The following is a 23,023-nucleotide window of genomic DNA, read 5'->3' as shown; positions in this document are numbered from 1 at the left end:
TTTTTTCTTGATAGCAGGACACAATGTACCAGGTAAAAAGACCTGCCTTTGGTAATGTGGTCATGAGGTGCTGGGGGAGGGGAAACGTTCTATAATCCTGGGATTAGGGCCTAGGCTTTTAGTGAGCCTAGGCCTCTAGACTGTGAACTTCACAAACGTTTAAAAATTTTTTTTTCTCTTCTCTTAGGTGGAAGAGGATGGCTAGAGTTGGCCAGAGAGGCTGGTGAAACTTTAGATTCAGGGACATTTAACTCCTTTCCGGGAGTTTATTTCCACTTTTTAGAGGTTTTCCTCACCACTCACCTTCTACATCCCCTGAAATAGTGATTTGAGACTTCAGGGAGTGAAGCATTTTCAGAGAAATAGGTTGAGTGTCGGTAGTTGAGGTGAAGCATTTCTCCAAGCTGGGAGGAAAAGAGATCTTGAACATCTCAGTTTAGTTTAAACATAATGGCTGCAGGTTCCCTTGAAGAACGAGGATTAGGAAACATAACCCAAAACTGTTTGCGGGGGCAGGCCGGAGTGGGGAGCTGATTAAGGGATTAGCTTGATGATATTAACATGAAAGTGGGGGTGGGGGCATGGCAGAATTAATTAGGAACATATGGCCAGAACAGTACGCTGCAGATGTATGTTCACAGTCGAAGACTTCTATTCCTGGTTAGAGTCAACGTGGAAAGAACTCCTCCGGGCCAAGTCATTCCTTCCGCGGCTCCTTGCTTTGCATTACGCACTCAGCAACGGGGCTCGCATCTCCATTGCAGGACCCACATGGACAGTTACATCTTCACAAAAGTCTCCCCGCCTCCACGGTATCCCCAAACACCGAGGATCCGGACGTGGGGAGGCTTTTCTTGGCCTCCAGTTGCTGTATAAAGGGCTTCCGCTTGGGAGGTCCAGCACCCTCCCAGTTCGGTGCCACATAGGACTGACGTCACTCTCCAATCCTCGGTGCTGGCCACTGCACGGTCAGTGTGAAGCAAGGGTTCTGTGAACCATTGTATCTGCACAGTTCGAAGGTGGACCGTGGGTCCTGTCCTCTCCTGGGGGTTGATGACGCGCACTCAGCTGAACTACATCACACCCAGTGCTCAATCAGGAGCGCGCTGGCCATCTTCCTCAAAAGATGCCTGCCAAGCGTGTTGGTGGAGATGGCCTAGCACAGTAGCATCTAGGCATAGCGAGGGCACTTTTATTTTTTAATTTTTTTTAATTTTTTTACCTTAAACCCTCTGCAGTTTCTAAACCTGGGTTAGCTCGCATTCCATAGAATGGGACCTAAAAAAAACAGGGAACACTGTGGTAAATAGTTAAAAAAAAAAAAAAAAAGGTATGGAGGCAAATGCTAGTCTCAAATATAATCAAGAAATGCCCTAGGTGTAAGTCTCTGTATAAATAGAAACCTAGGGGAGAGCACAGGGCAGCGAGCCAAGGGGTATAGGATTTCTTTTTGGGGTGATGGGAATGTTCTAAAATTAGAGTGTGGTCATAGTTGTAAAACTGGGTAAATTTACCCAAAATCACTGAATTGCTCTATTACAGAATGTGAATTTTTAACACAAAAGCTGTTAAATTAAAAAAAAAAAAAAGGCAGAGCATAGAAAACTATTAGAGATACCAAGAGTAATTTCTCCTGCAGGATGAACAATGGCTGAGAAGCCCACCAAAGCCCAAAGCCACATAGAACAACGCGAGATGCGAGAAAACCTGTTTTCTCTGACCAAGACAGTGAGTGCGTGAAAATTCCAGGGATGCAAAAAAAAAAAAAAAAAAAAAAAGAAGAAAGAAAGGAAAGAAAAGAAAATTCCAGGGATGCAGATTTTGCCTTGATATCAGGAAAGGCCTTCTGACTGTTAGCAAGGCCAATAAGAGAAAGAACATTTTTTGTGAGGTGGTGCACTCCGTGGGCCTGGGTTCAGGCACAGCACTTGGCCAAGGAAGGGGACCAGGGACTCTGCAGTGCACTGGGGTGATGGGGGCCTCCTAGGGGAATTTCCAGCTCGGAGGCTCAGGGGTTCCACTGTTGTGATGGGAAAACCCCCTTTCCCCTCCGGGGCTCCATTTGTCTATCTAGAAGCCCATATGGTCTTTGCCACATGTCTCATTCACCCGGAAGGGGATGTTTGTGTACCGCTCTGAGATTTGCTGATGAAAGAGACCAGAAGGGCACAGAGACTCTCTGAAGACTTAGACTCAGGTAATAACAGGAACTTGGCAACCGACAGACTGCAATTGTGCTTCCATAATAATAGTAATTAATGCAAGAATAATATCTCCATTTTTGATTTCCTATTGCCACTTTTGTCCTGGGCAGCTAACAAGCCACATCTGGGGTATGACCTTATAGTCGTTCTTATGTTCTTATGTTTGTTTATTACAGGTTTTATGGTTTTCTTAAAAAATTATGAAAGTGCTATGTTGCCTATTAGAAAAGGCAGAGAGTCACGAAAGTTCATATAAATTAAATGGAATCCCACAAGCCAGTGTTAACCACTACTGATGTGTATCTTATTATATTTTATTTTATAAAAACAAAAATGTGGTACACATGCTTAGTAAACTGATTTCTGATTTAATGACATATTTTAGTCTTTCCAGGTCACTAAGGATGGCTGTAAAACATTATTCCTAATGCTTGCATAGGATTGCATACAACAATATATTAATAAATTTAATCTATTCTGTATTGTTGTAGATTTAGATTGCTTCTATTGCTTTTGCTATTGGCAATGAGATTTTTGAAGTCAAAGCCTATTTTTGAAGTCAAAATGCATATTTTTAATATAAATGCTTTTGAATGGACACCAGATGTTGAATTTCTGGTTCAAAAATACATAAACATTATTTGGAGTTTTGATATCCATTTCCAAATTCTCCTTCAAAGACTTTGTTCCATATTATACTCAAACTAGCAGGAGACTCATTTCCTACATCTTCTGTAATTGTAGTTATTATTTTCATTATTCAATATTTATCAAATTGGTAGGTATACAACAATATATCATTTTTTAAAATTTGAATTTCCTGGCCATTTTAAAAAAGATTTATTTTTTTTGAGAGAGAGAGTGTGTGCACATGCACACAAGCAGGGGTAGGAGCAGGAGAGAGAGAGAATGTCAAGTGGATTGAGCACTGAGTACAGAGCTTACTGCAGGACTTGATCTCATGACCCTGAGATCGTGACCTGAGCCAAAATCAAGACTCAGATGCTTAACCAACCGAGCCACCCAGGCACCCCACACCTCCTGGTCATTATTGTCCCTGACTATTTTTTTCATGTATCATTTTTTGGTCTTTTTTGTGAATTTCATGCTCCTGGTTTTTTTTTTTTTTCATTTTTCTCTCTCACCATTTATCTTTTTTCCTATTAATTTATAAAAGCATTACATATATTCTGGATGTAGAATCTTTGCTTCCTTTACAAATTGCAAATATTTCCCCCCAAATTGTTATTTGCTTGTTAATCTTAAGAATTTTTTGATTTTTTTTATGTTGCCAAAATTTAGTGATGTAGTTCTTTTATAATTTCTGTCTTAGAAAGTACTTCCCAATCCCCAAATCTATACAGCTATTTCTTTATTTTCAGGGTTTTTATAATTTCATTTTTTACATTTACATCTTTAATCTATGGTTGTGATGCTGATCTATTGTGTGAGGTAGGAACTTCTTATTTTTATAAATCGTTAGCCATTTTGCCAATTATTGAAAATTTTATCCTTTAATTGGTTTGAAGGATCACCTTTACCATAGACCAGAGTGTTATGTATATTTTTGTCTGTTTCTGGACTTTTTAATGTTTTCCCTCAATCTTTTTTCTCTCAAGCTTTTGTTGCTCCACGGCTATCTCAATTAATGTTATTTATTGTAATATACTGTTTAGTTGTATATTGTATTGTCTAAGTGTAAATTATTTGCTGCTTATTTCATATGCAATTTATTTTTAGATATTTTATAGTTCCTATAACTTGGTCATTGGGAACTTTTCTTTCCATTGGATATTTTGAGCTAGTCATTACTCATACATAGTAAAACCATTGACTTTTTAATATATGTCTTAAAACATATCTAAGCACTCTCATATCAGTTCAAATATTCTTTCATAGAAAGCAGGGCAAGAATTTATTCCAAAAGATGACAGACAAATCCTGTGGACAGAGTTTGGTACAGTACCATCACATAAGAACACATCTTCCTTCTGAATATATTCTCTTTCTGATTGTTCCCCTGGGCTCTGGAATAAACACTTATCTGGATGCTGTGTGGTACATTTTCAAAAATATACTGTTCAAGAAGATTTGCTAATATTTTATTTAAGAATCTCCCCCCTTGTACTGATAATGGAAATTGGTTTGTAATTTTTATTATCATTTTTGCCTTTCGGCTATGTTAGCTTTATTTTAGAAGTTGAGTTTAGTTTCTATATCAGAAAGCCTTTATAGCTTTGTATTCCTTGGAGCAATTTATTCATTTATTTTTTAAGATTTTACTTATGATTTGAGAGAGAGAGAGAGAGAGAATGAGTGGGGAGAGGGGGGCAGAGGGTGAGGGAGAAGCAGACTCCCCGCTGAGGAGGGAGCCCTAGGGGCTCCATCTCAGGACCCCGGGATTGTGACCTGAGTCAAAGGCAGATGCTTAACCTACTGAGCCACCCAGGCATCCCTCTCTGGAGCAGTTAAAAAAAAAACAAAAACTTTTTCCTTCAATATTTTTTTCTTAAAGGCTTGACATAACTCTACCAGATTGTTTGAGTCTGCCCTTTCGGAATATTATATTCAACTCACTGGTGAATGTCCCTCCTCAATGTATTCTCCCTATGCAGCCTTACATTTTTACATCCCCACATCTCAAATCTTCAAAGCCTACTCCCAGATGTGCTTCCTGGTTCCCGCCAACACCCTATGAGTTAGGTCCTATAATTTCTCCCAGAGCATGAACCATATTTATAACCTCAGGCTGGTCACAGGCAGGTCGTCAGCCTGTGGATGATCAGGAGTGATGAGGGTCGACATTCCAAGGTACCTGCCTCAGCTGCAGTCTTTGCAGAGTCTCCAGGCAAGGGAAAATTACTCTCCTTGATAAGGGGGAGATAGCTATTCTCCTGGTACAGACAATTCAGGGGAATCTGGGGGTTTTAAATCATTAGAGTCATACATCTAAATGTCCTTGTGCCTTGTCTCACAAATTCATTCTTTATTGTATCAGGACCCTGACTCTAACATGTGACACCTATTATGGATATGTATTATTTCCTTTTCTATTCTGATAGCTTTACAATTAGATCCTGGGCCAGGTTTTTGACGTGGTATGTCCCAAAGATGCTGGAATTGGGGGTGGGGAGGGGGTCTCACTAAAGGCATCTATAGAAGCAGTCTGGCTTATCCAGCATGCTTTGTGTGCTGAGAATTGACCCTCCTGATTCTATTATTTTCTTTTTTCAAGACTTTCAAAATCCTTATACTTGCAATTGCCTCCCATAATTCAAGCATTGCCCCTCAAAACCCAACACTTCACTTTTCATCTGTGCCTTATCCAAGTCAACCATAAGTGAGGGACTTAGTAATTTTGATGTCAGTGGGTATTAGGAAATTGTAAACCCTTCCTACAAAGATTGGATACAAGACAAGGATGTCCTGGGGCACCTGGGTGGCTCAGTTGGTTAAGCATCTACCTTTGGCTCAGGCCATTATCTTGGGGTCCTGGGATCGAACCCCACATCAGGCTTCCTGATCAGCAGGAAGCCTGCTTCTCTCTCTCTCTGCCTCCCCCCAGCTTGTGCTCTCTCTCTCTCAAATAAATAAAAATATAAAATTTTTATGTATTAAAAAAAGACAAGGATGTCTCTTCTTACTTTTCTTTTCAACATCATCTGGAAGTCCCTGCTAATGCAACAGTCAAAATAAGATGAAAGGTATACATATTAGGAAGGAAGAAGAAAAATTATCTCTGTTCACAGATAACATGACTCTGTACATAGAAAATCCAAAAAGAATTAATGAAAAAAAACCCTCCTGGAACTAATAAGTGATTATAGCCAGGTTGCAGGATACAAGTATATAAAACACAAACATAATATAATATACAAAAGTCAATTACATTCCTAGATATTAGTAATGAATTGTGGGATGTGAAATTTAAAACACAATGCCATTTACATTGGCGCCCCCCCCCCAAATTAAATGGTTTGGTATAAATCTAACAAAATACATACATGTTCTATATGAGGAAAACTACAAAACTCTGATGAATGAAATCAAAAAATAATTAGATAAATGAAGAGATAGTCCATGTTCATAGGTATGAAGACTCCATATTGTTAAGAGGTTAGTTCTTCCAAAATTCATCTATAAATTCAAGGCAATCCCAATCAAAATCCCAGCAAGTTATTTTGTGGGTTTTGACAAACTGATTCTAAAATTTTTATGGAGAGGTAAAAGACCCAGAATAGCCAATACAATATTGAAGAAGAACAAAGTGGGAGGACTGACACCACCCAATATTCAGCCACATCAATCAAGATAGTGTGGTATTAGCAAAAGAAAAGGCAAATAGAGCAAGAGAACAGAATAGAGAGCCCAGAAATGGATTCCCATAAATAGAGTCAACTGATCTTTGACAAAAAAAGGAAAAGCAATACAATGGAGCAAAGATAGTGTCTTCAACAAATGGTGCTGGAACAACTAAACATCCACATGCAAACCGCACCCCCCGAGACACAGAACTTAGACCCTTCACAAAAATTAACTTAAAATGAATCATAGGCCTACACATAAAATGCAAACTCTAAAACTTTTAGAAGATGATGGAAGAAAACCTGGTTGACCTTGGGTCTGGTGAGGACCTTCTACATATAACACCAAAGGCCTGGTCCCTGAAATAAACAGCTGATGAAAGGGATTTTATTAAAGTAAAAAACTTCTGTGCTGCTAAAGACAATGTCAAGAGAATGAGAAGATAAACCACAGACTTGGAGAAAGTATTTGCAAAAGGTACATCTGATAAGGAAATGTTATCTAAAATATACAAAGAACCCTGAACACTTAAGAATAAGATAACAACCCAATTTTTAAAAATGGGACAAAGACCTTAACAGACACCTCCAAGAACATATACTGATGGCAAGTAAGCATACGGCAAGATGCTCCACATTGCATGTCTTAAGGGAAATGAAAATCAAAACAGCAATGAGATACTAGTACATCTAGTACATCTATTAGAATGACCAATATGAACACAGACCACCCGAAATGCTGACAAGGATGTGGAGCAACAGGAACTCTAAGATATTGCTGGTGAGAATGCAAAGAAGCACAGCAACTGTAGAAGACAGTTTGGCAGTGTCTTATAAAACTAAACATAGTCTTACCATATGATCCAGCAATCAAACTCCTTGGTATTTACCTAGAGGTTCTGAAAACCTATGTCCACACAACAACCTGACACAGACGTTTATAGCAGCTTTATTCATAATTGCCAAAACTTGGAAGCAACCAAGAAGCCCTTCAGCAGGTGAATGAACATCCAGACAATGGAATATTCAGTGATAAAAAAGAATGAGCTACCAAGCCATGAAAAGACATAGAGAAAACTTAAATGCATATTACTAAGTGAAAGAAACCAACTGGAAAAGGCTACATATTTTATGACTCCAACTTTAATTCTGGAGAAGGCAAAACTACGGAGACTGTAAAAAGATAAGAGGTTGTCAGAAGTTGGGGGGGTGGATAAGAGAGGGATGAATAGATGGAGCACAGAACATATTCAGGGTAATAATGATGGGATCACATTATTATATACATTTGTCCAAACCCATAGAATGAACCCCAAGGTGAACAAAGGGCTTTAGGTGATCACAATGTGTCAATATAGGGGTATCAATTGTAATGAATGTACACTTTAGTGAGTGACACAAATAATAGACGAATGCTAGGTATATCTGGGGTTCGGGGTATACAGGGAATCTCTGTGCCTTCCTCTCAATTTTGTTGCAAACCTAGAATTTCTCTAAAAAATATAAAATCTTTAAAAAGAACAAATATGTGCATATTAAGTTGATGTAAATGCAAATGTATTAATAATTACACTAAATGTAAGTGAATTAAATATGCTGTGTAAAAACCAAGATTTTCAAACTGAAAATGAAATCAAAGTGAATTGGAAAAGAAAAAAAAAAGCAGAGCCTGAGACCAAGGCTCATACATGATTGTTCATCTGGGAGTGTAGACCTGGGATTGGGATAGGGGTGAGGGAAGTATAAGGAAATGAATCAGGAAAAGAAGGAGAGTCGGAACAAGGATATGTTATCAAATTGACTTACTGCTCCAGGATGTTCAATCCCAATGGACAGTCTGAACTTTCTGACATGCAGCTCAGTGTCTAGCTCCTAGGAAAAGAAATAGGGAAGCATTTAACCACTTGCTCCCCTCAGCTTTGGTTGAGTGTTGACCCAAAGGACATTAACAACTTCTTTCTCTGGCTCATCAGGCAGGGTCCCAGTGGCATCCTACATTGAGAGAACTAAGGCCTAGAGGATTCCAAGTAATGCCCAAGGGGTGTCCAAGCAATCATCCAAACATGGTGCCTAGAAGTTTCTTCTATGACTTTTAAATTTCCCTAAGGATTAGTAGTGTAATCAGGCTTTCTACCTCCTGTTTAGTCTGTTTTGGTAACTTACACATTCTCCTTTGAAAATCAGCCCATTTCATAAAGATCCTCAATCCAGCTAGCATAGTTTCTCTCTCTCTCTCTTTTTACTAACCTTTTAGGTATTGTCTAATTTGTTTTGTTTTAAAGAAACCAGACTGGATTGAATTATCAATGATACTTTTCTGTTTTTCAATGAATTAATTTATGCTTTCATTATATACTTTTAAATAGCTTTACATTTATTTTATATTAAAAAATACTTTCTTTCTTAGTCTAAAATAGTCAAACACAGAAACAGAGAGTAGAATAGGGGCTGGGAGGAGAGGGAATTGGGGAGGTGAAGTTCAAAGGGTACCAAGTTTCAGTATGCAAGATGAATAAGTTCTGCAGAGCTAATGGAAGGACTGCACTATAGTTAACAATACTGTACCACATGCTTGAAACCTTCTAGGACACTTGAAACACACACACACACACACACACACACACAAAGAATAGAAAAGAACAAATGGTAACTATATGAGGTGATAGATTGATTGTGGTGGTCATTTCACAATAGAAACACAAATCAAAGCATCAAGTTGCATATCTTGAATATATATAATTTTTATTTGTTAATTACACTTCAATAAAGTTGGGAAAAAGGGAATATACAGTGAAGGTTGTTGGATAGAGGCGGGTAAATAAAGAGATGAAACCACCCACTCTAATTACACAGGAAACGAACAACAACAACAGAACTTTCCTTCTTTAGATAAATAGTTAATTCAGTATTTTCATTATTCTTTTTGAAAAATAATAATAGCATTCTAGAATGATTTTTTTTTCAGTATGACTTTGTCGCAAGCCAGAAGTTTTGAAACTTGGTGTTATTATTATGGTTATTTTCAAAACACTATTTAATTACAAGTTTTATTTCCTTTGTGACCCAAGGGTTATTTAGAAGAATATTGCTTAATTTCCTGGTATTTGGATTCTATTATTTACTATTTTTCTTAGTAATTCTTTGTTTTGCTGGATTATGGTCAAAGAGAGTTTACATCAAGGAATTTATTGGAATTTCTTTTATTACCTAACATATTACCTTACTTTATAAATGTCCAATGGCTATTTTATAGGAATATGATTTAGGTTTCCATAGATTATAAATGTTGAAAAGCTTGTTGATTATAATAATTCCTTTACTTGAAGATCCACTTGATTAATCAAAGTGCATAAGAGAAATGATAAATGTTACCATTGGATTATAGTCCTATCGATTTCTTCTTGATTTCTAAGATTTTTATTTTTTAATAGTTACAGGCTATTTTATGCAAAACATAAATATTCATGAGCCTTATATCTTTTTTGTGATTTGCATCGTGTGTTGATATATTCTATATCCTTCTTTGATGTTAATATTCCCATCCTTTAGTTTTTGCTTGGATTTGTTTTGTGTTCATATCTTTGTCATCCTTTTAGAGCACAGTTTTATGGGTCACTTTATCTTAGGCCTACCTTTTGGAAACAATATACATTACTCAGATTTCTGTGGAGGATATAGAAACCATCTCATGTCTTTCGAGTGGAAAGGGAGTTAAGGCAGAAAGCTGGGTGTTATTGCGGCTTTAGGGGAAGCTGGAGGAGTGGAGGTTGGTGGCCTCCACTGGGTTATGGAGTCTGACTATCTACCCAGGAGTCGGGAAGCTGCCGCTGCTGCTACCAGAGCCCCAGGGCACCAGCCTCCATGTCCTGACTTCCTTTCCTCTGGGCTCCTTTCCACTGGTGGGTCTTCCTGTTAGCTGAATGTAGGCCACCCACTGGGGCTCTGGTCACCAGGGGTCTAGGGGGACAATATTTGGCTTTTCTAGCTCAGTTGAGAAAGACTGGCCTCACTTCTCTCTCCCTGATCCTAGGAAGGTGTCAGAGGCATTCTCCACACTGAAGCATCTATTGCTCATGCCCCTCGTGGTGAAAGATGAGAGATTTAGTCCATCTCTCTTTTCTCCTCAGACTTGTCACCAAATATGTACTGACTGCCTTCATGAATCCGAAGTTGTTGCAGGCACAACATACATCACAATACATGGAAATCAAACAGCCAGTTTCTGCCTTCAAGAAATGTATCTTCTGATGTGGAGAGTTAGGTCCTTAGGGGCACTATCTTAATACCATGAGACACGCTAGAAACATGTATGTCCACAGGTGGGATCAGAGCAGTGGGAAGGGATGCTTAATCCACTGTGCATGGGAGAAGACTAAAGACTGACATGATTTCAAGCAGGGAGTATTTTCTGGGGGGTGGGAGGCACAAGAACCCTGAAATGTGGGATCCCACATAAATAGAAGCCCTTTTCTGTAACCATGGCATGAAATGCAAGCTGGAGCCAACACAGCTGAGGCTGGAGAGGTCAACGGAGCCCCTCACACTAAAGAGGGGTGACCCAAGAGAACATGGGATCATCCCTACCTCTACCAACTTGGGGCCTGGTGACTCTCTCTTTCTGGGATCTGTTGAGTCTTTGGTCCCACCGACCTTCTCACTCTGCTGGAGCCTGGAGAAAGGGGTGGTAGAGAGATGGCAGAGCTGGCCTAAGGGTGGCCACAGGACAGTTGCACCCCTGCTGTGCGGCTCAGCAAAAAAGGAGGGTTCCCCACAGTTCAGTAGACACCAGAGGAGGTGGCTAGGCTTGAGCACTCTTTTAGGTGACAAAACCCCAGAGTCATTTTCTGAGGAACACGACCCGAGTCAGGGAAATGCATGGGGAGGTCTTACTGGCCCAAGAGAGGACAGCATTTGGCTATCTGACCCTCAGAGGCCACCAGGGACTTGGCAGGGTTACCTAGAAAAGTAACACCATCCACAGAGTGACCACTAGAGGGATCTCTTCTTTGTCTCCCCTCAGAGCTGATGCATGGGACCCGATGGGAGGCGTCTGAGAGTTGACCCTCCTCCCAGACCCCCAGCTCCAAGCTGCTGGGGCCACAGCTGTAGCCTCGAGTTTTCAGTATTGGAGTAAGACTGTTTCAATAATTAAAAGTGGTATTTAAGGGGCACCTGGGTGACTCAGTGGGTTAAAGCCTCTGCCGTCGGCTCAGGTCATGAACCTGGGTCCTGGGATCGAGCCCCGCATCGGGCTCTCTGCTCCGTGGGGAGCCTGCTTCCTCCTCTCTCTCTGCCTGCCTCTCTGCCTACTTGTGATTTCTCTCTGTCAAATAAATAAAATATTTTTTAAAAAGTGGTAGTTAAAAAAAAGAAAGAAAGAAAGTTCTAGAGTCTTGACGCGCTGTCCATAGGGGAGCTGCTATCCTGTCAAAAAAGGCAATGTGACATAGTTCACAGCTGGAGGCTAACTGAGGACGTGGAGGAGGGAGTTGGTGGCTACACAGCGTGGAACCCTGCGATAATTCCTGAAGTTCTCCTTGGAATCTGTTTCTCCTCTTCCACCACCCAGAAATCTTTATTCCTCTCTGTGTTTTCTCACCTAAAGCAATCTACCACGGCCATCGGTTCCTCCCCACCCACCAAACCTGTCCCGTCAGGGCCTGACCTCAGCAGGCTGAATCATACCTGCCTGGCACCGCCGGGGGCCCAGGCCGGTGTCCCTCTTCCGGCCCCAGCCCACCCGCAGCTCCTCGCCTTCCCCGAGGGGGGCTGCTTTCTCTTCCGCCTCCTGAGCTGGATTCCCCCACAGCAAGAAATCCGGCTTCCTGAGGAAATCTCCCTTCACCCAGGAGCCTGACCATTAATTGTTCCTGTTATCTGAGCCAGCTGGTCCTGCCTTTCCCCAGGGCGCCCAGCTGGGGCCTTGGGTGAACTGTGGCCGCGGAAGGCCCTGGGCCCTGACCACATGCCCCATTCCCGACTTCCTTTCCCCAGGACGCACCGCACCACAAGGAGCTCATCTGAATTCTGGCACATCTCCGCTCTGCCCTAGAGCCTTCTAGGGCTGGCAGGCATTCTGCCACCAAGCTGGTCTCTGTGGCTTTGTGCCCACAGGTAATTATCAGGGCAGGGCTCGCACACCCTCTCAGCCTCCTGTGCGGCCTGCCAGCCTCAGGCCCACCTCCCCTGTGGCGCCGGGAGCCGAGGCTGACCACAGACCAGCCTCGTGTGGTACAGCAGGTGGTTGGCTTGATCCCCGGTCCCTCCGTGACCTTCTGCCCTCCCGAGGCCAGACAGGGGCTCGGAACATGTCCAGTCATGTCTGTCCCTGACCTCCTCATCCATGAGAGATCTCAGGATCTGCAGAAAATGTGTATTTATATACTAATTCCCAGCCTGTGCCTTCTGACAGACCTTCTTCAACCCTCTCAGCCTCGCTTACGTAAAGTCACGCTAAGTGTGGTTCTCCATTTCAGCATTGGGGCCCTAAAAGTTCATGCCTTCCCCCCCAGGGTTCCTATTCTGATTTCAGAATTTCCCTCTTCTTGAAGGACTTTCTGAGGATTGCACAACTCCTGTCGGACCTACCTCCGCTCCCTTGAGCATAGCAACTGGACGGTCATCGTGAAAGCACATTCTGGTCAGAGTTCCAGGGGGATAAAAACCCAGACAAACCACCAACTATGACCTGAACATTCCAGGCTGCCTGGACCATTGCTAGGGTGTCATATGCAAATAAACACAAACCCCATCCAAAAAAAATATTGATAAGTAATGCAGGTATTTACTAAAGTTTTATTCTAGATCTGGAAGACAAGATTACTTAGCATACCATACAAAATACCCCCGAAATCTTTTCTAAAAACTTTTCTACTCCCCAAACTTTTGAGTTCTCCTCAGTTTCTTACGACAAGTGCTCCAGATCTAAATCTCTCTGGTTTTTCCCTCCGTTTCTCCATCCCTTCATCTGTATCTGTCTTTCTGTCTTGCTCTCTGGTTTCCTCTCTCCCTCTGTCCTGTGTTTCATCACATCCACTTCCTTGGCCAACAAGATGAAACCGTCCTCCCTGAGGTGGCAGACCCTAGAGCGATTTTAGCACCACGATATCGTGATGGATACAGACAAGATACATTTCCAACACCGCAAGGATCCTTCCTGTTCACCTTTTAGAGCCCCATCCATTCCCTGCGAGGCCTCTCTTCTGCTGCCAGTCACCACCGATCTGTCCTTTTTTTCTGTGTCATTTCTAGACCGTTAAACAGATGGAATTACACGGTGTGTAATGTTTGGGGACGGGTTTCTTTCATTTAGCCTAATTCTCTAGAGCCTCTTTTAGGAAACCCATCATCCTCCTGATTTGAGGACCCCCCCCCCCCCCACCAAGGCCCCATCTCCTTCGGGAGTTAAGATTTTATGAATCTGGGGGGACACGACCAGAGCATAGTATCCCACAGGAGGGCGTGCTGAGGTTTGTTTACCCATTCAACCCTTGAAACTTGCCTGGGTGGGTTCCAGTTTGGGGCTATTACAAATAAAGCAGCTATAAATATTTGTGTGCCAGTTTCTGTATGAACAGAAGTCATCATTTCTCTGGGATAAATACCCTGGAGGGCAATTGTTGGGTCATAGGGTAGTTGCATGTTTAATTTTTAAAGCAGCTGCCAAACATTTTCCCAGAGTGGCCATATCTTTTTCCATTCCCATCAGCAATGGGTCTAGCTTCTGAGGATCTTCACCAGCATTTGGTGGTGTTACTGGGGTTTTTTTTTTTGGGGGGGGGGGTGTTTGTTTTCTTTTTAATTCCTGCCATTGTGATAGGTATGTAGTGGTATCTCGTTGTGGTTTGAATTTGCATTTCCAGGATGGCTAAGGATACTGAGCATCTTTATGTGTTCTTTTTTTACTTTTTATTTTTTTGAAGATTTTATTTATTTATTTGACAGACAGAGATCACAAGTAGGCAGAGAGGCAGGCAGAGAGAGGAAGGGAAGCAGGCTCCCCGCTGAGCAGAGAGCCTGATGCGGGGCTCGATCCCAGGACACTGGGATCATGACCCGAGCCTAAGGCAGAGGCTTTAACCCACTGAGCCACCCAGGCGCCCCTCTTTATGTGTTCTTATTTACCCTTTGTACATCCTTTTCAATAAAATGTTTCTCCATGTCTTTTTCTAACAGAATTTTTGCTTTTCTTACTGTTGAGTTTTGAGAGTTCTTTATTTTAGATGCTTGTCTTTTGTCAGATATGTGGTTTAAAAATATTTTTTCCCACCCTGTAGCTTGTCTTTTCATCCATTTGACAGGGTCTTTCATAGAGCAAGCATTTTTAATTTTGGTAAAGTCAAATTTATCAACTTTTCCTTTTATGGGTTGTGCTTTCGGGGTCAAATCTAAGAATTTGCCTTGCCCTAGAGCTCAAAGAATTTCTCCTGTTTTTTTTTTTTTTTTTCTCTAAAAGTTTTACAGTTTCAGATTTTAGATTTAAGTTCATGATCCAGTTTTGAGTTAATTTTTTAAAAGATTTTATATATTAATTTATTTGACACAGAGAGAGAGAGATCACAAGTAGGCAGAGAGGCAGGCAGACAGAAATGAGGAAGCAGGCTCCCTGCTGAGCAGAGAGCCCAATGCAGGCCTTGATCCCAGGACCCTGAGACCATGACCTGAGCTGAAGGCAGAGGCTTGACCCACTGAGCCACCCAGGCACTACCAGTTTTGAGTTAATTTTTATGCAAGAGGTGAGAGTTAGATAAAGGTTCTTTTTGTTTTTCTTATTATATCCAATTGTTCCAGCATCATTTGTTAAAAAGCTATTCTTAAATTGCTTTTTTCACTTTGTCAGAAATGGACTGGGCAAATTCATGTGGCTCTATTTCTGTGTTCTCTGTTCTGTTTCATTGATCTGCATGTCTAGCCTTTCATCAGTACCAATACTGTCTCGGTTACTATAACTACAGGAGTCTCAAAATTGGGTAGACTAATTCCTCCCACTTTCTTTTTTTTTTTTCTCCAAAATTGCATGAGCTATTCTAGTCCCTTTGCCTTTCCATACAAATCTTAGCGTAATCTTGTCTGTATTTTTAAAACTCCTGCTGAGATTTTGATAGGAATCCTGTTAAACTCATATATCAACTTGGAAAGAATCAACATCTTTACTATGTTGAGTGTTTTATTCCACAAACACATTATGTCTCTCCTCCTATTTTAGATCTTCTTTGATTTCTTTCATCAGTATGGTGCACTGTTCAGCACAGAAGCCTTGTGCGTGTTTTGCTTGATTTATATCTAAGTATGTCTTTTCTTCTTAGTGATTCTCAATCGTAGTGCATTTTGAATTTCGGTGTCCATGTGTTCGTTGCTGGTATATAGAAATACAATCTTTGTATGTTTATCTTATACCCTATGATCTTGCTGGATTCACTTATTAGTTCTAAGGAGGTTTAACAATTTTTTGTATATTCCTTGGGATTTTCTATATGGACAATCAAGTCACTGCAAACAGGGTCACATTTATTTTCTCTTTTCCAATTTGTATGCTTTTATTTCCTTTTTTAATTCTGTTGCACCAACTAGAACTTTGAGAACATGCTAACCACTAGTGGAACAGAGAGCCCTGCCCTGTTGCCAGTCTTTGCGGGAAAACATTCTGTCTTTAGTTAGCATGTGTCTTGGTCTGGATTTCTTTGGGTTTATCCTGTTTGGAATTCACTTCGTTTCTCAAACCTATGCAGCCAGATTTGGGGACTTTTCAGCCTTTATTTCTTCAACTGGTTTTTCAGTCCTGCCCTCTTCCTTCTCTGCTTCCAAGATTCTAATAATATGAATGATACACGTTTTGTTGTAGTTCCACAACTTCCTGAGATTCTGCTTTTTTTTTTTAAAGATTTTATTTATTTATTTGACAGACAGAGATCACAAGTAGGCAGAGAGGCAGGCAGAGAGAGAGGAAGGGAAGCAGGCTTCCTGCTTTTTTTCTTTTTTCCAGTTCATTTTCTCTCTTTTATTCAGAGTTGGCCAGTGTCTACTCTTGTATGCTTCAGATCACAAATTTTTTTCCTCTGTCCTTCCATTCTGCTATTAGGACGGTCCACTGGGGGTTTTATTTCAGTTATTATATTTTTCAGTTCTACAATTTCCACCTGACTCTATCTTCTCTTTCTTTGCTACGTCTTTTTTTTTTTTTCATTTGCTTGAAGCATATTCATAATTGCTTATTGGGACATTTTTATCGTGGGTGCTTTAAAATCCTTGTTAAACAATCCTACCATCTCTAAAGTCTTGAGGTTGACATAGATTTTTTTTTTTTTTAATCAGTTTGCGATCTTCTTCCTGGTTCTTAAAAAATCAGATGAGCGATTTTCAGTTAAAACCTGGATATTTTTATATTGTGTCTTGGAACTCTGGATCTTTTAAAAAAATTTATTAATTTAATTTAATTTAATATTTTAATTAACATATAATGTATTATTAGCCCCAGGGGTACAGGTCTGTGAATCGCCAGGTTTACACACTTCACAGCACTCACCATAGGGAACTCTGGATCTTATTTAGATCTTCTGTTTTAGCTGATTTTCTCTGACATCGCTGTGGAGGTTCCCTGGGTTCAAAGTCCCCAGCTTGCTTATCTCTCTATACCTTTCAGCATCTTTTTTTACATTGGCTTTCCATATAATATTCAGGGTTTTTAGTTGTACTTAGCAGGAAGAATATGGAAAATGCATCTACTCGCTCTTCCCAGAAGCAGAAGTCAGGCAGGAATTTAAAAACTTTGTTCCTGTCCTACATGGAAGCAAAACAATAAGATGTTTCTTTTATGCAAACTGTTCTGGAGGCTATGTGGCAGAGGAATTTGAATGTGACCCAAATGGAATCTAATAAATTGAAAAGTTATTAAAAAGAGATAGTAGTTGGATGGAGAGAAAGAACAAATTCTAGGAATATTCAGGAGATAACATTAACATAGGTGATTATTGGAAAGTGGGAAATGAAAGAAAGGAAGGAGTCTAGACCATTGGCTGTTGGGTTTAGAGCTTGGGAATGATTTTTTTTTTTTTTTTTTTTGAAAGAGAGAGAGAGAGAGAGCAGGTGCACAAGGTGGGGGAAGGGCAGGGAGAGATGCCAAGAGAGAATCTTAAGCATACCCTATTCCCAGCAGGGAGCCTGAAATGAGGCTGGCTGCAAGACTCCATCTCATGATCCTGAGATCATGACCTGCGCCAAAATCAAGAGTCGGATGCTTAACGGGTTGGGTCACCCAGGCATCCTGACAGCTTGGGATTTTAAAAAGTTAATATGTTATAAGATTGGGAACACAGGAGGAGGAGCAGGTCTGGGAAAGGGGAAATGGAAGTTGGATTTTAGCTGTGTTGGGTTTGAGATGCTCACAGATCCTCCAGGTGGAGACCCCTGTCAAGCAGTTACACCCGCCCATGTGAGGAAGGACAGCCGAGAAGCCAAGGCTCGTGCTATTTGCTTGAGTGGCCTCAGCACAAGATGGTAGTAAAATGATGAGAGGGAGATCACGTGGTGAGAACAGAGAGGGAAGAGCAGCATGCCAAGAAGGGAACCCTGAAGGGGAGCAATTAGAGGCAGGCGGAGAGAGGAGCGTTGTCTTGGAAACAAGAAGAAGGAAACTTCGAAGACAGAAGTGATCAGTGCATCAAATTCTGCAGAAAAGGGCACAATGGGAGAAGGCCAGAGCTTCTTGATTTCATCTTCCAGAAGGCTCGGTCTCCTTTTCCAGAGCAGCTGCAGCAAGAAGCCAAGGCAGGAGCTCGAATACAGAGGATTAAGTGGAGGGAGCAGGGGAGGAGGGACAGCAAGCGCAGACGTGCTTCTGAAAGGGAAGGAGCTAGCTGGTGGGGTCTCCTATGCACTTAAGGTGGGAAAGACTTCCGCATTTGTACAGGATGGAGGGAAAGAGTCAGTAGCGAGGGAATGCCTGAAGATATGGGAAAGGGAAGAGCTGGCTAGGGGACCGAGGTCCCAAAGGCAAGGAGCAAACAACAAATCAGGAACATAGAGGAAAGGCTGGCTTTGGGTCCAAGTCCAGACACCTGGTGCTCTGAGTCTGGAGGAATGGGGGGGGGCCAGTATTTGAATAAGTTTGTAGGTAAGAAAAGATAAAAGGAAATTGTTTACTGGTTCCCCCTCCCCCAATTTTCCTGATAAAGTGGTATCTTCTGCTGGCTAAACAGTTAGGGGGTGGATGGAACCGGGAGCTGAGAGACAGTTCTGAGGACTTGGAAAGAGAAAAGATGTGGACCATGGACACGAGGAAGGGTCAACAGCTAGGTCTGAAGACTCAGCTCAGGTTGGACACATGGAAAAAAAAAAAAAAAGAAACGAATAAGATATTTTAGTGACGGTCTCTCAACGCATGGAAAAAAAATATGAATGTGAAATTTGGTCTGTAGGACATCTATTTGCAAATACCACTGGTGGCAGGCTTGTATGGCCTGTGCTGTGTAATTATTGTAAAAAGAAAGAAAAGAATTCCATGAATTGCATCTATGTTGCTGTTTGGGCACAGAACCAACTGAGGTCAGGTAATAATAAGCAGTCTTGCTACCAGCCTTATTCATCTCAGCATCTCTTCTGCCGCCCAGACAATGCTCCTCTTTATGCCACGTGGAGGCCCGGCGGCTGGGGCTGTAGGAACCCCCGCCAACTCAGCACTTGGCTCGGTGACCCGAGGGTTCTCAGGCCACAGCATCAGGGACAGCTGGTGCCACGGACACATCCGCTGTCTTGCTCCCCACACGATGGCCATTGAAAACGCCAGGATGGGGACGCAATGCTGAACCCCTGTTCAGTCTGTGCGGAGCCCCCAGGAGAACGGGACTGACGTCAGCCTGGGAGGTGAAAGGCCCAGGCCCAGAGAAGGCAGGCTGTGTTCCGGGCCAGGACAGTTTCTATGCAGAGAAGATGTATGGGCCTCTTTCTGAAGCAGCATGGCTGAGGCTGGAGGGGCCATGAAGATAAGCTTTCTGAGGCGGGCATGCATTATTCACGAGGTTGCCAAGAAAGCCTGAGATGGCAGAGGGAGAGGGAGACAAACTGTGCATTTTCAAGCTGGAGGCTCCGCTGGGTGACCGAAGTCTATTTAGATGCACCCGAGACTGGTCATCCGATGAACCCAGGAATGCACGGAGCCCAGGGTGGTCTGCTTTTCCCCAGGCAGGACGCCCAGCCCTCTATTAGTCCTAAATTAGCTTGTCCCGCGGCTTCCTCGCACTAATGAAGGAACAAGAACGGGCACTTATTTAACACCTGCTGTGGTCACATTCTCGAACGGGCCTTCCTTAATCTTCACAACACCTGTGGAGCGGATCCAAGCTTCCTTCCTCCGAGGGGCCAGTGGGGAGACAAGCGGGTTAGAGAGATTACCTATGGCCACACACATCTGAGGGGCGCGGCTGCGATTCGAACACAGGTTTTGTGACGCGGAAGCCTACGAATACGCTTCCCATTACACACAGGAAATCCACAAAGTAATGTGTTCTGGTGTTTCCTTCTGCTCCCAGTGCCTGGTTAGACATCATAAAGATTTGCAGCTCGAGACTGAACGACCTCAGAGAGCAAGCGGGTATTTGCCTGCTGGCCTAGGGGGTGGGAGAGACGTTTTCCACTTTGGCAGGTTTGGGACTGGGCGCAGCTCCTTGTCTTTGAACTTCTGGTGTTCACTGCCTGTAGTGCCCGTTTTTTCGTTTGTCCCTGCCCTGACCCAGGTGGGACCCACCAGGGGGGCCTCAGTCGCTATGTCATATATACAGCTGGGAGGAGCAGAGGGGGGCTTTCCTGAATCAGAAGTAAGCACACGGGGTGCCTGGGTGACTCAGTGGGTTACGCCTCTGCCTTCGGCTCAGGTCGTGATCCCAGGGTCCTGGAATCAAGTCGGCCATCCGGCTCCTTGTTCAGCGGGGAGCCTGTTCTCCCTCTGCCAGCTGTTCCTCTGCCTGTGCTCTCTCACTCTCTGATAAATCAATCAATAAATAAAATCTTAAAAAAAAGTCAGGACACATGGACTGACCAGACCTGTTTCTAACTTGCCTACGTACCAATCAAAGGAGTAAAGACTAAGGACAGTTTGCTCACGTGCACATTTAACCGATGACTTTTTGGAAGGAATCACAGTTCTGGGACGTCTGACCGGATGCAGGCGCTGAAAAATAAGGGTGTCCTCGAGGAATCTGGGCCGAGTGGAAGCGGTTTTCATGACGCCCTGCAGTCCCCCGGCTCGTGAGGAGGCCCCTGACGGCTTTTCAGATGGACTTCCCGCGCCGGCCGCGGTCGGGAGATGGAAGTCTAAAACCGCTTTCTATTAATAACCATGAGTGGGTGGCATGTTGGAAGTTTCTCTTCAGAAATGTGGCTCATTTTCTCAGAGAGTGAGTGTCTATGAAGCTGCTGGACCTCCTTCCCTCAACTCCAGGGCTTGGTGCTCGTCCCTGCGGCACGTGGTCTCCAACAGCCTCTCTGAGCAGCACCATAGTGACGGCGCCCTGCAGCCTGCGTGGGACCCCCCAACCAAGGCTCCAGGTTGCTGACTGCTGCTTGGGACTCCCTGCAACCCGGACGTTCCTCAACCAGCCTCCTTCCCGCCAACGAAAACGTTCACACCTGCACCAGTCAGCAGCTCTCTTATTTCTTCCCTGCTTCTTCCCTCCTTACTTAATGTCCTTCCCAACCCTCTCCATTAATGGGATTAATCCCTTAGCATATTCATGCCTTGTAAGTCGCTGCTCTGTGTGCCCATGTCTTCAGTCTCTGCCCACAGCCTTCTTTCCACTCCTGCCTTGAAGAGCTCACTCTCCGGAAAGCTGGGGTCTGGGCCCCCCGGGGGGTGTAGTCTGGGAGGTTGGAAAACCCATCTCCAACATGACATCTCAGAAGGGCTAGATCCCCGGCTCATGAGGCATCTTGGTGGGTGGACCTGAGAACAGTTTCTCAGGGGTGTGTGCCCCCAGTGTGGCGCAGGGAGGTAGGCAGGAGGGCTGACCCAAATAGGCCCAGGCCTTGGGACAAGGAGGGTAAATGTCATTAGACCCTCACCTCAGTAGCCAGTGCAGCTGGGGAGAAAGAGCATGTCGAGAACTCATGGACAAGGTGCCCCACAGCAGAGCCATGAGGCTGGAGGATGGCCAGGGACCAGTCCCACACCTCCCCTTCAAGGGCACCACCGTGTCATTGGCAAATACAGTCTTACATCCTCCTGTCCAAGCTGGATACATTTTATCGATTTTTTTTTCTCATCTCATTGCCCTTGCTATGTTCTTCCAGAACACTCGTGAATAGAAATGAGGAGAACAAACATCCTTGCCTTCTTCCTGATCTCAGTGGGAAAGCTTTCAGTCCTTCTCCATTAAATACATCGTGAGCTGTGGTATTTTCAAAGATGCTCTTTACTAGCTTGAGGAAGTTCCTGTCTGTTCCTAGACTGTTGAGTATTTTTATCATGGAGAGTGTTGGATTTTGTCAAACGCTTTGTCTGCATCTACTAAGATAATCATGTGAGTTCCCCCTCTTTATTCTACTACTCTGGTGTATCACATTGATTAGTTTTTGCATGTTGAACTTACCTTTCATTCTTGGAATAAGTCCACTTGCTACACTGCTCGCTCTCCGTGCAGGTAAGATCCCTTATCTCAGTTAGGCCATCCTTGCTAAGCATCAGCTGGAGGACAAGGTGCCCATGAACCCTTCCCTAGTTAACTAAAAGGAGAGGATCCTCCTGGGGGAGGAGCCAGGTATGAGTTACATACCGCCGGCCACATTCTGAGTCCATCCTACTCATCTGGTATGAAACTTGTTTGGGGGAATATTCTAGTAACTCAGCAGTGTGGCGTAATTAGCCTGTTCTTAGATGCCTGTCCCAGCTGGACAGGTCAGGCTGACATCCCTTCTGGAAGCCAGGCAGGAAAGCTCAGGCTGTGTTGCAGCTTCCGGGTTTGTAACTCCAGCACGTGCCCAGGGAGACAGAACGGAAGTGCTGAGCCCGATACTCCGCAGGGCTCCCTCCCAACAGCCAATCTGGCCTCTGGGCATGGGACAGGATTCCACCTTCTTCTCTGTGAAACTGGCCCAGCCTGCCTGTGAGCCACTGCCCCCCAGACAGGCAAAGCATAGTTCGTCTTGGGCTCACCAACATGGAATGCGAGGGAGGAGGCCTTCTCCTTGCTTCCCTCCGCACCCCACCCCCCCATGCTACTTGGTCTCAAAGAATAGAAGACCCAGGGAGGGAGCCCCTCCCTCCTCACAGAGCTTAAGCGTTTCCCAGGTTTGAGTCCTCCAAACCCTACGGTCCCAAACCTGGAGGCCACCATGATAAAAAGACAAAACCTCCTTCTTCAGACATTGACTGTGAGGGATGGACTTACAGTGCAGTAGTTGCCGTGAAACGCCCATTTTTTCTGTCCATCCAATGGTGTGAACCACTCTCTTGAGTATCACACTTTCTAGAACAGAAGTTAGGAGACAGGGAGGTGACAGGTTACACTGTATCCATCGGGACAGGTG

At 43.3% G+C, this 23,023-nt stretch overlaps 1 long non-coding RNA gene across 1 annotated transcript; it reads right to left on the bottom strand.

Moving 5' to 3' along the window:
• Positions 1-170: 170 nt before the first annotated feature.
• Positions 171-22,956, bottom strand: LOC123925765. Its single transcript, XR_006815074.1, has 3 exons — positions 22,885-22,956; positions 8,315-8,380; positions 171-1,278 (listed from the first exon to the last, which is right to left on the bottom strand). It is a non-coding gene; the product is annotated as an uncharacterized LOC123925765 (long non-coding RNA).
• Between the last annotated feature and the right edge of the window lie 67 nt (positions 22,957-23,023).

Source organism: Meles meles, chromosome 15 (genome assembly GCF_922984935.1).
Source record: "Meles meles chromosome 15, mMelMel3.1 paternal haplotype, whole genome shotgun sequence".
In the NCBI taxonomy this organism is placed as follows: Eukaryota; Metazoa; Chordata; class Mammalia; order Carnivora; family Mustelidae; genus Meles; species Meles meles.
The sequence above is the reverse complement of the archived record's forward strand: the minus strand, read 5'-3'. Positions and strand labels throughout refer to the sequence as shown.